General features: G+C 33.6%; 1 protein-coding gene across 3 annotated transcripts in view; it reads right to left on the bottom strand.

Annotated features, from left to right (window-relative positions):
• MBD5 (methyl-CpG binding domain protein 5) overlaps positions 1-12,732 on the bottom strand; it is a 514,567-nt gene that overhangs the window by 200,042 nt on the left and 301,793 nt on the right. For all 3 annotated transcript variants that reach the window (XM_053596447.1, XM_053596449.1, XM_053596448.1), the window contains exon 3: positions 4,993-5,115. The gene's annotated coding sequence lies outside the window, so the exon portion shown is untranslated. The remainder of the gene's footprint in view (positions 1-4,992; positions 5,116-12,732) is intronic.

Below are 12,732 nucleotides of genomic sequence, written 5' to 3'. Positions count from 1 at the left end.
TGCTTACACTACTCTCCCCCGCCACTCTACCTAATGAAATCCTATGTACCCCTCAAGTTTCCAATTTTCCCCTCTTCCAGGAGACTTTGCCCGATTCTCCCAGACTATGTAGATCCCTTGTAATATGCTTTCCCATCACTCTGCACTATGCAAGTGAGACCCTGAAGATTTTCCACTGTGACTTTCCCATATCCTTATCTCCAGTGCTTGTTCCTCCCCATCCCTTCTTGCACATGACTTTAGAGCGTATTTGTTCTCTTCCTCCCCTCTTAATAAAATCCAGATTACCTAAACAGTGGCTACAAATATGCAAGAACAATCATTGCCTCTTGCAAGAACCATTCCTGGCCCATTCTTTCCAAAACTAGCTGAACTTTGGCTGAACTCTCTATTAAAGTCCTATACATTATTCTACCACCCTCCAAATCAGAATACAGTTTTCAAGGCTTCTAATGCCCAGCATTTTCAAAGAAATGCTTATATGATTGATTTTCTTCCATAGTAGGCATTCAACAAAGTACATAGACTAAATGGATGCTACATTAATTACAGGCTTGGTGTTTCAGAAGAATTAAAAAATTTTTGAGTAGTCTTGTGATTCTAAACATACTGATAGCTAACATGACAGTGAAAAATAATCCTAATAAGAATTTAAATCTAAATAGATTCAGCCATCTTCATTTGCACTAGCAGAAGGGGATACTGGTACAGACATTTCAACATCAACAGCAATACCCACCTGGCTCTGTACTGGGTTTTGTTTAAGCATTTGAACTTCTTGCATTTGAAGTTTTGGGAAGACTTTATAAGTTACCAGAAAGTTGCAGGTTTTTGTCTTGCTCCCAGTTCAGAACTAGTTTCCTTTCAATTAACATAACACCCTCCCCACCAGAATAATGTTTGACACAAAGGAGGCCCTCAGTAATTATTTGCTGAATGAATTGAACTTACATCACCTCAAACTAGTGAGGCTCAACCAAGAACAGGAAGAAGGAGGGGTAGTTTAAAAACCATTAATGCTTTGTACCATTGCTGTGATTTAATTTTAGTCATTACATTTGATTTATTCTAAAAAATGAAGTAGAAATAAAAATAATGAGATTTTATGTTTTGAAAAGCAAAATAGGAGAAGAGATTTCAAAGGGTTAAGAAAAATTGTCTTAGCAGATAAAAAGCACTACCCTACATTTTAAGTTTTTATAAGTAGGGTACATTTGGGTCTAATTTTCAGAAACTGGATTTACCAATTAGCATTTAATCTATTTAGTCTCTTATTGACTTAGTTCCTCATCTGTGAAATGGGGATAATAATGAAGTTAAGAGTTAGAATATGAATTAGAATAGTACTGACATATATTGGTAGTAGATACTATTTAAATCCTTTTTATTTTTCTTCATATTATCAGATGATTACTACTACTACTACTATTTTTATTACATTCATCATCATTATTACTCCATAAATTAGGTTGGATAAATAAGTATTTTGGTTTGTTAATTTCCTCCTTTTCTCTACTTATCATGTAAATAGATTTTTAGAAAAATAGGGGATCATTCACACAACTTAAGTCACAAAGTTTTCATGTAAGTCTTAGAGAAGAAAATAGCTATAAAAACAGAAGGAAACCAAGGTTTTGGTAAATAAAAATACATGATTAACCCTGAATTCAAGACTTTAGGGCTTTTAAAATATCTACACTAACTGGTTCATAATTTTACATGATAAGTATAGCTAGAAGAAAATTTTTGTCAAGATATAGTAAATCAGAATTCTCTTAATTATAAATTCCCTATGAAAATCCAATTAAAATGCCAGATAAAATTTATGTACCTTTAAAAAAAATTTTACCTTACCTCCCTTGAATACATAGATGCTCGACACAGTAGAATACAACTTTCAATAGTGATTACTTTCTTGGGGCTAGAATTTTTAATTCCATCTACACGCAAATAAAAATATATACTCCAAAAAGTAAAAATAACATTAAAGTAAAAATACCATAAGCCTGTAGTAAATGAAAAACTTAATGAGGCTTTTTATTTGGGTAAACATTTATCTTACCACTAAAGCTTTAGACTCTTGAAATGACCCTTGGGATAAACTGACAGTCTTAGGTTTAATTCCCCATGGCATTTCAAACAATACCCCATAACCTAAGGATCATTTTTTGAGGATAAATGACTGGCTAGAAACACTATCCTGAGGCCTTGCCTGGGGCCTATAATCTCACCTAATCATTATTCACAATATCCCAGAAAAGCCTCAAGCTAAAATTGTGATTGCTATTTAGAACCCAAGTTGCAAATCCATTTTTTGAACATCCTTTCCTCTGTCTTCATGACTTGATTTTTTGTTTAATTAAAAAACTTTGAGTTACCTTTGAACTTTACTTACCAGCTGCAGTAAGCATTAAAATCTAGAGCAATAGTCCATCTGTTCTGAGTGTTGGCTTTCTTTACCCATTTATAAAAAGATAGTCTAATAACAAAAATGCCCAAGGACTACATTGTAAAAGACATATATGCAACTGGATATATTAAGTCCTTAATGGGAATATGAACAGCAATGATAATGGAGAAGAGTTCAGTGAACTTAGGATTTTGCAACAAAGTTTTCATAAGTGAGCCTTATTTGAAAAACCAAAATAATTTTTATAAATGTAAAAATGAATTAGGCATGGAATGCTGCAAATTTCTTTAATAGACTTTTAATTTTTTCTTACATAGTATGTATAATATATTATTTCTCGCCATCTGTCCTGCTGAAATTTTCCACTCTTGTTTTATGTCTAGGATTGACTGTTGCAATCTCCTGCCTGTTCTTCTAGTACTTGTCTGCTTCATTTACATCTAAAGTCAGTGTACATACTGAAATATTAACAGATGAAATAATATATGTCTGGGATCTGCTACAGAATAATGCAGGTGTTATAACTGAAACAAGATTAGCCATCAGTTCTTAATTACTGAAGCCAGACTGAGGTACTTGTTCATTTTACTATTCTGCCAACTCCTCTATGTTTGAAATTTTCCATAAGAAACATTTAAAAATAAAGCCAAGGTATAGAAAGACACCAAAGCCAGAATCCATGAAAAAAAATGATAGATTTAATCTCATAAAAATACTAACCAAAAACAAAGCATGAAATAATAAAAAACATCAAAACAAAATGTAAAAACTAGGAAGACAAATTGATGTATATGATTTAGAGACTTAATATCTTAATGTGATTCCTGATTCTTATCTATTAGAAAAACATAATCAGACTCCTCAAGAAAAATTTGGCATGGCTCATGATGGGCTATTCATAAAAGAACTTGACATTCATATAAAAATATAAAAAATTCATCTTATTAGTAATCACATATATAAAAATTGAAATGCCATATACTTTTCTCATACCAGATTTATGTAAAAGCAAAACAATTAATACCAAATATTGACAAAACTATAGAGAAAGCGGCAGTTTTGCATACAATGCTGTTGAGCATGACAGTAGAGCTTTTCACTTTACCTTTTTGTCTACCATTTCCATCTTTAACAATATACCTCAACAGAGTAGAATGATGGTTACTAGAGGCTGGGAAGGGTAGCAAGGAGGCAGGGATAAAGTGGGGATAGTGAGTGGAAAAATATAGTTAGATAGAAAGAACAATATTTCACAGTACAAAAAAAATGACTATTAGAATCAACAATAAGTTAGGGATAACTAAAAATGTGGAATTGGAATATTCTTAACATAATAAAATGATAAATATTTGAGGTGATGGATACCCTAATTACTCTGATTTGATTAATTTATATCATATGCCTGTATGAAAACATGACATGTAGCCTATAAATATATACTACTATTAAGTACCCATATAATTAAAAATCTAAAAGTGTATATAATGTGAGTTAGCCTTTTCAGAAGTGTTTAGTGGGATGTTAATAGATGTTATTTATGCATTTGTAAGTCTAAATTTAATTTTAAATGTAAGTTTACAAAATGGCATTTAATATATTTTTCTCCTTTTTAAAATATTTTCATTGCTTTCTCAAAAAATAGTTTTAGGTTCATGGCAAAATTGAGTGGAAAGAGATTCCCATATACCCCTAGCTTCCACACTGCTTCTATCATTATCAACAACCTGTAAACAGATGCTATTTTAAGAACAGATTCTATGGTCTAATGAATTTGATTCCTAAGATCTTGGTTCATGGTAATACTGAACATACCTCTCTAAGATGGTGAATAACAGTCTTCCCTTTTGTTATATGTCATGGAACCCTTTTATCAGAGACAATGTTAGGAACTAAGGTTCTGCAACATTTACTTCAAAAAATTATCAGATATGAGTACACATATGTATATATGAGGATGTTCACTGAAGCTGTGTTTTCCAAAGGGAAAATTGGAAACATCCTAAATATTTAATAATAAGAAAATAGTTACATGATTTATGTTACATCCTTATATTGGAATAATATACGGCCATTACCTGTGTCTCAAAGGAGTAGGGCGCTGGCCCCACACGCCAGGGTGGTGGGTTCAAACCCAGCCTTGGCCAAAAAAAAAAAAAAAATGGTGACGTGGATGATATTTACTGAAATAAAAAGTGCTGCAACAAATTGCTAAGTAATATAAGCAGAGTAGCTAAAGAGCCTTTATATCCTATGGTTTCTAGTCATAATTATTATAATTAAACTGTATATATAATATGCAATACACATATACAGTCTGAAACAGATACTACGAAAGACATAGTTACCTCAAGGTGGTAAGATTACTATGTTTTTCTGTATTATCTTTATTAACAGTAACATATATCAATTTTATACTAGAAATATATTTTAGAGGCAATGTGTTTAAGTATCTTAACTGTTGGAGACATCTGGTGTTTTAATATATAAATGTCAAATATTTTCCATACTTAATAAATTTAGGTCCACAGATAAGAAAGCTATAATTGTATGAAGAACCTATGGAGAGAAAATATAATTCCTACCTTCTGGAGAGAAGTGATGAAAACATAATGAATGTTGTGTGAGATCCAGCAGTGTAATGGAGGCAGTAAATCTCCAGATGCTCTATGCCTTTATAAGTCCCTATAAGGGATTACTTCTGCTCTCTGTAACAGAAATAACATGGGTAAACCCATTTATTTATATTAAAGGTTCATTTTCAAAATTATTTAATAATATCATTTGGCATTTTTCTATTTCTAAACATCAACAAGTTTCTGGCTTGTTGAGAAGATTATGGTATTAGTATCTTCATCTTAAATATTAGAGAAAATATTATATTTTTATAATCATGTTAATTAATACAACCTGAAGAAATATATTTCATAATTTAGAAATTATTGCTATAAATAGAAATGTAATTTTCATTTATGTACTATCTGTTAGAAAATGTGCTAGATCCATTACATCTCATTTAATCCCCTCAACATCTTTTTCGTTCAATATTTATTCAACAATTTTTAGCAGGTGTTTAGTCTATGCCAGGCATGGTGGTAAGCATTGGAGTAATGATGGAGATCACAACCATGATACAAGGTAGACATTTATATCTCCACTTTCATGTGCCAGTTGAGGCCCTGGGATATGATTCCACGTAGCCTAACTTCAAAGCTGTTCTTTCTATTATAACCCAATTAAAAAGCATTTGTGTAGCTCCAAGTCTTACCACCATTACCAATAATAAAACTCCAAAACTCCAAATCTTTTAATTTAAAATGGAGAAAATATTAAAGAATAATAATTCATTTAAATGTAGTATGAAATATAGATATCTATATATAGCTTTTATAATTTGTAGTATTACCTAATTTAATCCTCACACAATTCTCATGATATAGGTGTTAATATTACTATTTTGTAGATGAGAATTCTGTGGCTTACAGAGGTTAGAGATATAGCTTAAATCTGGGTCTACCCTTGTAAAATGCACCATAGATTATAGCATTCATATGGAAGTATGGGTGTTTATAAATTGATTTCATAGTAGAGCTGAGTATACTGAATATTTTTTCTTCCATTTTACAAGGGTATGTGTTAAATCTACTAAGTGTAGAATATAAATGTCTTAACAAAAAACTGAGAAAACGCAGTAAAGGCTCTGTTAACCAGTTTTATGAAAGTATTCCAAATTGTATATAAAACCAGCGCACTGTACCTCATAATTGCATTAACGTACACAGCTATGATTTAATAAAAAACAAATGTGGGGCGGGCGCCTGTGGCTCAAAGGAGTAGGGTGCTGGCCCCATATGCCGGAGGTGGCGGGTTCAAACCCAGCCCCAACCAAAAACCGCAAAAAAAAAAAAAAAAAAACAAAAAAATCTGGGTCTACCTAATTGTAAAGGTTAAAAACCTCAAAAAGAGAACAAAAAAAAAGAATCTTATATATTAAAATGGAGAAAGCAACAGAGTAGTAAGGATAACTGTTTAAGCAGTCTGATATATGTATATAAACAACACACACACAGACACAGAGTTGCACACCTGCATAGCTTGTGGTAATGTCATAAATAATAAAGCATCCACCATTGTATGGTAAAATAGTATGGAGATTGATGAAGGGAGGCAACTATCTAAGAAGAAGCTGAATGAAAATCATCCTCAAATTCAGACAGCCAGTTAAAAACATTCAGTGGGGAAAAGATTCCCTATTTAACAAATGGTGCTGGGTGAACTGGTTGGCAATCTGTAGAAGACTGGACCCACACCTTTCACCATGAACTAAGATAGACTCTCACTGGATTAAAGATTTAAACTTAGGAGATGAAACTATAAAAATACTAGAATAAAGTGCAGGGAAAACTCTTGAAGAAATCGGCCTGGGCGAATATTTTATGAGGAGGACCCCCTGGGCAATTGAAGCAGCATCAAGGGAGGGGGGAGGTTAGGGTGGAGAGAGGGTAATGGGTGGGGCCACACCTACGGTGCATCTCGAATGGGTACAGGTGAAACTTACTAGATGCAGAATACAAATGTCTACATACAATAACTAAGAAAATGCCATGAAGGATAAAAAAAAAAAGATACACTACTGGGACCTGATCAAAAGCTTCTGCACAGCCAAGAACACAGTAAGTAAAGCAAGCAAACAGCCCTCAGAATGGGAGAAGATATTTGCAGGTTATGTCTCCGACAAAGGTTTAATAACCAGAATCCACAGAGAACTCAAACGTATAAGGAAAAGAAGAACAAGTGATCCCATTGCAGGCTGGGCAAGGGACTTGAAGAGAAACTTCTCTGAAGAAGACAGGCGCATGGCCTACAGACATATGAAAAAATGCTCATCATCCTTAATCATCAGAGAAATGCAAATCAAAACTTATAGCCTCAAGTGGAGGCTATACACTATAGCAAAAGTGGAGGATTCTTATTTGCTAAATCTAACTGTCCTTGTCTAAGAAAGATGTTCAATAAAACAATATTGCAGGTTTCCTAGGTAAAAAAGCATAGTCAGATCTAGGAAATTCATAGTCATTAAGCCCCAACTATGTGTGATGTAGGCATTCCCTTCCTTACTACATTAAATATATGCTGACAGCCAAGGACCACGAGGTCTCTGAGGCAAGTCCCTAAGATGAAAGATCACAGCAAAACAAATAAACAAGAAATAGAACAAGTTAGGGACATAAAATTATACAACAATTATCTTCAAAGAATTAAGAGAAGAACTGCACCTGTGTTTAGGAAAAAACAGATTTCCTAAAAAGGAAAAAGAAAACATTCAGGGAACAAGAAAACTGTTGGGAAACAAAATTGTGATAGAAATAAACACCTCAATAGAAAGGCTGGAAGAAAAAGTATCCAATGTACTCAGCCCTGCTATGAAACTAATTTATGGCTTTCGTATGAAAGCTATAACCCAGTTATAACCTAAGAATATGGGGAAGGGAGAGAGGGAGGGGAGGGAGGGTGATTGGTGGGATTACACCTACAGTGCATTTTACAAGGGTACATGTGAAACTTGCTAAATGTAGAATATAAATGTCTTAACACAGTAACTAAGAAAATGCCAGGAAGGCTATGTTAACAGTGTGATGAAAGTATGTCAAATGGTATATAAAACCAGTGTATGGTGCCCCTTGATCACATTAATGTACACAGCAATGATTTAATAATAAAAAATAAAAATAAAAAAAGAAAGATTGGAAGATCTCCCAGTAAGTGAAGAGACCAAGAGAAAAAACACAGGAAGAAAGGACAGTGAGTTTAGAAGACCAGTCTAGGAAGTTCATCATCCAAATCACAGAAAGAAAGAACAGAGGGAAATGGTGAAAAAAAAATAATCAGAGAAATAATTCGTGAAAATTTCCCTGAGTTAAAAAATATGAATATCTAGACTAAAAGGGCTTGCTCAGTGCACAGCTGAATAAACGAAAACAGGTTCCCAACAAGGCTTATCCTAATAAAATTTAAGAACTCTGATATATATAGAAAATCTTAAAAGCTTCTAGAAAGGAAAAATAGATGAAACAGAAATAAAATATCTTAAGGCTTTTCAAAACAGGAAGCTAAAAGACAATGGAGGGAGGCCATGAAAATTTAGAAACAAAAAATGAATTCCAAACTAGAATTCTATATTCAGCCATAAAGCAATCAAATGTCAATGAAGTATAAAGGATATTTTCAGACGGGCAAGATCAAATCAGGAAGGAAAAGATAAGAAAAATAGGAGATCCAACTCAAAACAGGGGAAAAAAGAAGCCTCAAGTTGATAGTGAAAAGGGATCTGTGGGACACAGTTTGCAGCTGAATCAAAAACAGATACATAGGGAATGAAGCAAATGAAAAATAAAACAACTAATAATTTTAGGAAAAGCAGAGACTTAGATATAGGATATAGTCCAGCCACAAACTCAGTTTGTGTAAGTAGAACCTCCATAGTTGACAACCTCTCTACATTGACCATCTCCTTACAGTGATCCAATTTTCACAAACTGGACATGCACCACATACACATGTCAGTACAGAAGGCCTAGTTCCTTACGTTGACCATCTCCATATGTTGATCAGTTTGCTACAGTCCTTTGGGTGGTTAACTTACATAGGTTCTACTATAGTTATAATAATGTGCATAACTGAATGTTAAACTTACCAAAATCATTATATAACTATATAGAAAAGATGATGTATTTGTGGTGATGAAGTAGGAGATAAAAGAGATTTAAATCAATAACTTCCATAGTAAGAAATTAATAAATTATCTGTGACACTTAAATAAAATCAAAAAGTAAAAATATGCCTTTTGTGTCTCCCTTGTCTTTCTCTCTCTCACTCCCTGCTCTCTGCTCACTTTCTCATTTCTTCCCCACTATTTACCCTCTCTCTAATATAAACTTACACTTTTATATTCTATAAAAAAAGAAGTACAAATATAATCATGTGGTTTAGAGACAGATACTCTTTTTCACAAATACTGTAATAAAAAAATAGCTTAGAGGCCCAGCACAGTGGCTCAGGCCTATAAACCTAGCACTCTGGGAGGCTGAGGCAGGAGGATTGCTTGAGGTCAGGAGTTCAAGACCAGCCTGAGTAAGGGCAGGACCCTGTCTCTATAAAAAATAGAAAAAATAAGCCAGCCATGATGTTGAATGCCTATGGTCCCGGCTACTTGGGAGGACGAAGCAGGAGGATTTCTTGGGCCTAGGAATTTAGGATACAGTGAACTATGATGCCACTGCACTCTACCCAGGGCAACAGAGACAGATTCTATATCAAATAATAATAATGATGATGATAATAATAATAGTAATAAAATAAATAGCTGAAAAATAATTGAAAGTAATTGGAGTCTTGGGGTGGAAAATGGTGGAAGAAGATGCAGAGCAGGAGTAATCCACTTGTGTAACTTAGATAAATACAACAAAACAAAACAATTAACCTCAATGATCTGTGTGTATTTAGTAAATATTTAGATATTCTTCAGTTTATTGCAGATGAATTACCATACTATACAAGTTTATGGGTAAGTTTGTTGAAAAGTATTGCTCCAGGCAAATACCTGCCATAGAAGCCAGAACATGGCAGGTCTCTCAGCAGGACTGTTATACTTCAATGGGTAACAAGGATAAACAGAAACAGGCACTACAATGGGTAAGAGCACAGCTTCTAGACTTCCTAGGTTCAAATCCTGGCTCTATTTCATTCTAGTTATATAATCTTGGAAAAGATATTAAACTTCTTTTTGCTTAAGCTTCCTTATCTATAAAATCCTCATTTCATAGGAATGTTGTTGGTGCTAAATTATATATAGATAATGCTTAGCACAATGCCTGAGACAGAGTAAGAGGTTGACTATTTTATTTAGTTAGCTATTTTTATTTAGTTTTCTCAAATTTCTAACTTTGGATTGTAAGGATCTTATCCACATTGGATTGTAAGGATCATCCTACTTTGGATTATAAGAATCGTGAACACCACACCTTTGGTACACCCCCACCCTAACAGACTTAGGGACACTTTATTTCTCACAAATGTCTTGTTCAACCACCCACAGAGCTCAGACTCAATTATTACCTTAAAGATAATGATGCTTAATTTACCTCAAAATATGGGTGGTGCCTGTGGCTCAAGGAGTAGGGCGCCAGTCCCATATGCCGGAGGTGGCGGGTTCAAACCCAGCCCGGGCCAAAAACCAAAAAAAAAAAAAAATTTACTCAAAATATATCAGAAACAAATGTCATACCTGGTATCATCTTTTTTCTTATCCATCCCTTTTCCTTTAAGAAAGCCTAGAGCAGGAGTTGTAACCAAAAGATCTATGTTTGGACAGCTCATTTAGCCTCTCTGAATATCCATTTTCTCATCTGTAAAATGGAGAGGATAATATCTACTAGTGTGGACGTTTGTTGTCTGCCTCCTCCCCGCTCATTCTTTCTTGCTACTTGTAACTACATGAATTTTCAACAACTCATCCAGCACTAGAGGTGAGCCTAATGCCAAAGCCGATCAGCATATTCTCCTCTCTCTCTGTCCTGTGATGGGTCCAGGAAGGGGTACTTAACCAAATCAGGGCCATTGACAGTCAAAACTGTCAGGGCCACCAGGTGTGAAGACAACAGTGGAGCTAATCCAGAGGGAAAGAACTGGGAGCCCAAATTAGCCTATCCGAACACATCCATCCTAAGAACCAACATATCCTTTTTTGGCTCAAGTTGGGGAGAGAGAAAGAGATATTGATTGGAGGGCAAAAGGCAAGGCAGGGTGGACAACTAAGATAATAAATTTAAAAACACTTGTTAAACTTAAAGCAGAATGCAAAAAGCAACTGTTATTGTTATAATTATTAATAACATAAGCCCAACTTTACAAAGCAAGGAATGTTTTACAACAATTATAACTAATTTTATAATATCAAGTAGTCTGTTAAAACTCCGACATGTTAAGATGTTATTTGTGATATACATTTTATATAAAATATAAGAGTGTGCAATTGCTGCTCAAATGATTCCAAGTTATGCAACTGACAGTAGCTCGCTTGGTTTCCTCATCCATTCAACATAAAATGTTAAGCTATTACATCCCAAATCTCTATTTGTACCCTTTGATTTGTATGCTCCATAAACCTGTTGGACCTTTATGAAAATACATATTCTGGACTAATTACTTACAAGAGAATTTTATCAGTTTTAATAAGTAAAGGCTAGAGCAATACAAATGTTTTCTTATCAATAAATAAAACACTAATTAAAGGGAAAGTGAAATAGGTACCCAGTCTGTATAAAAGCTGATTTTATAGACTGGTAAAATAAAATACTTTGAAGTCAGAATAAAAAATGGAAACAAATGGATATTCCAAATGAGGTCACAGGCTTTTATAAAGGCATTTGTTTTTTTAAATAGGTGTACCTCTTCACATCTACAGAATTAATTTGGCAATTCTTTTCTTTCTGGCTAATGCAGAAGTAAACTTCAGCTCAACTCCTGTTTCATTTCTCAGAAACTGAGTAAGTGTAGCTCAAATAAATTTTTTTTAACAGTTTTTACTCATTCAGATATGTCTTTGGTTTTATCTCCAGATTAGGCTCCTTCAGGTAAATGATCCGATAATCAGTTCATAAGGCTGATTTTGGTCTCACCTTCTATTATTATTAACTGATGACAACAATGAATATAATGATTTGAATGAAAATATCATGAACACTAATGTTTACATTTTCTCATAATAAAAAAAATTCAATAAAAATTGAGCTCTAATAGTTTTTTTTTTTTCTTTGTAGAGACAGAGTCTCATTTTATCACCCTTGGTAGAGTGCTGTGGCATCACAGCTCACAGCAACCTCCAACTCCAGGGCTTAGGCAATTCTCTTGCCTCAGTGTAATAGCATTTTTTAAGAGAGAGAATATAATGAAACAAAGATGATATTTTTTAAGTAAAAACAAGTTATAATATCAGAAGCTCTGGTAAAAGTTTAATGCTAATTCAGAAGAGTATTAGACTGATTATTAGTCAAGAAACACAATACAAAATTTAAATTCCAGTTTGTTAAAACTGAAAATTTTTCTTAACAAATTAGAGTTACAAAGTAGAACTATGAGGAAACTGTGATTTGAGACATATATTTTTAATTAGTTTTGTCTTTCAAAATGGTTATCTTGGGAAGCCATAAGCCCATCCCAGAAATGCTGGAATTATTCAAAAACATTTTTGGAATTTCTCTGTTACTAACTGCCTTTATATGTAGCTTTTGTACCACATAAGATGCTTTGTTGGTTTTGATCCAAAA

This window comes from Nycticebus coucang, chromosome 7, assembly GCF_027406575.1.
Source record: "Nycticebus coucang isolate mNycCou1 chromosome 7, mNycCou1.pri, whole genome shotgun sequence".
NCBI lineage: Eukaryota > Metazoa > Chordata > Mammalia > Primates > Lorisidae > Nycticebus > Nycticebus coucang.
This window is presented reverse-complemented; position numbering and strand designations above follow the sequence as displayed.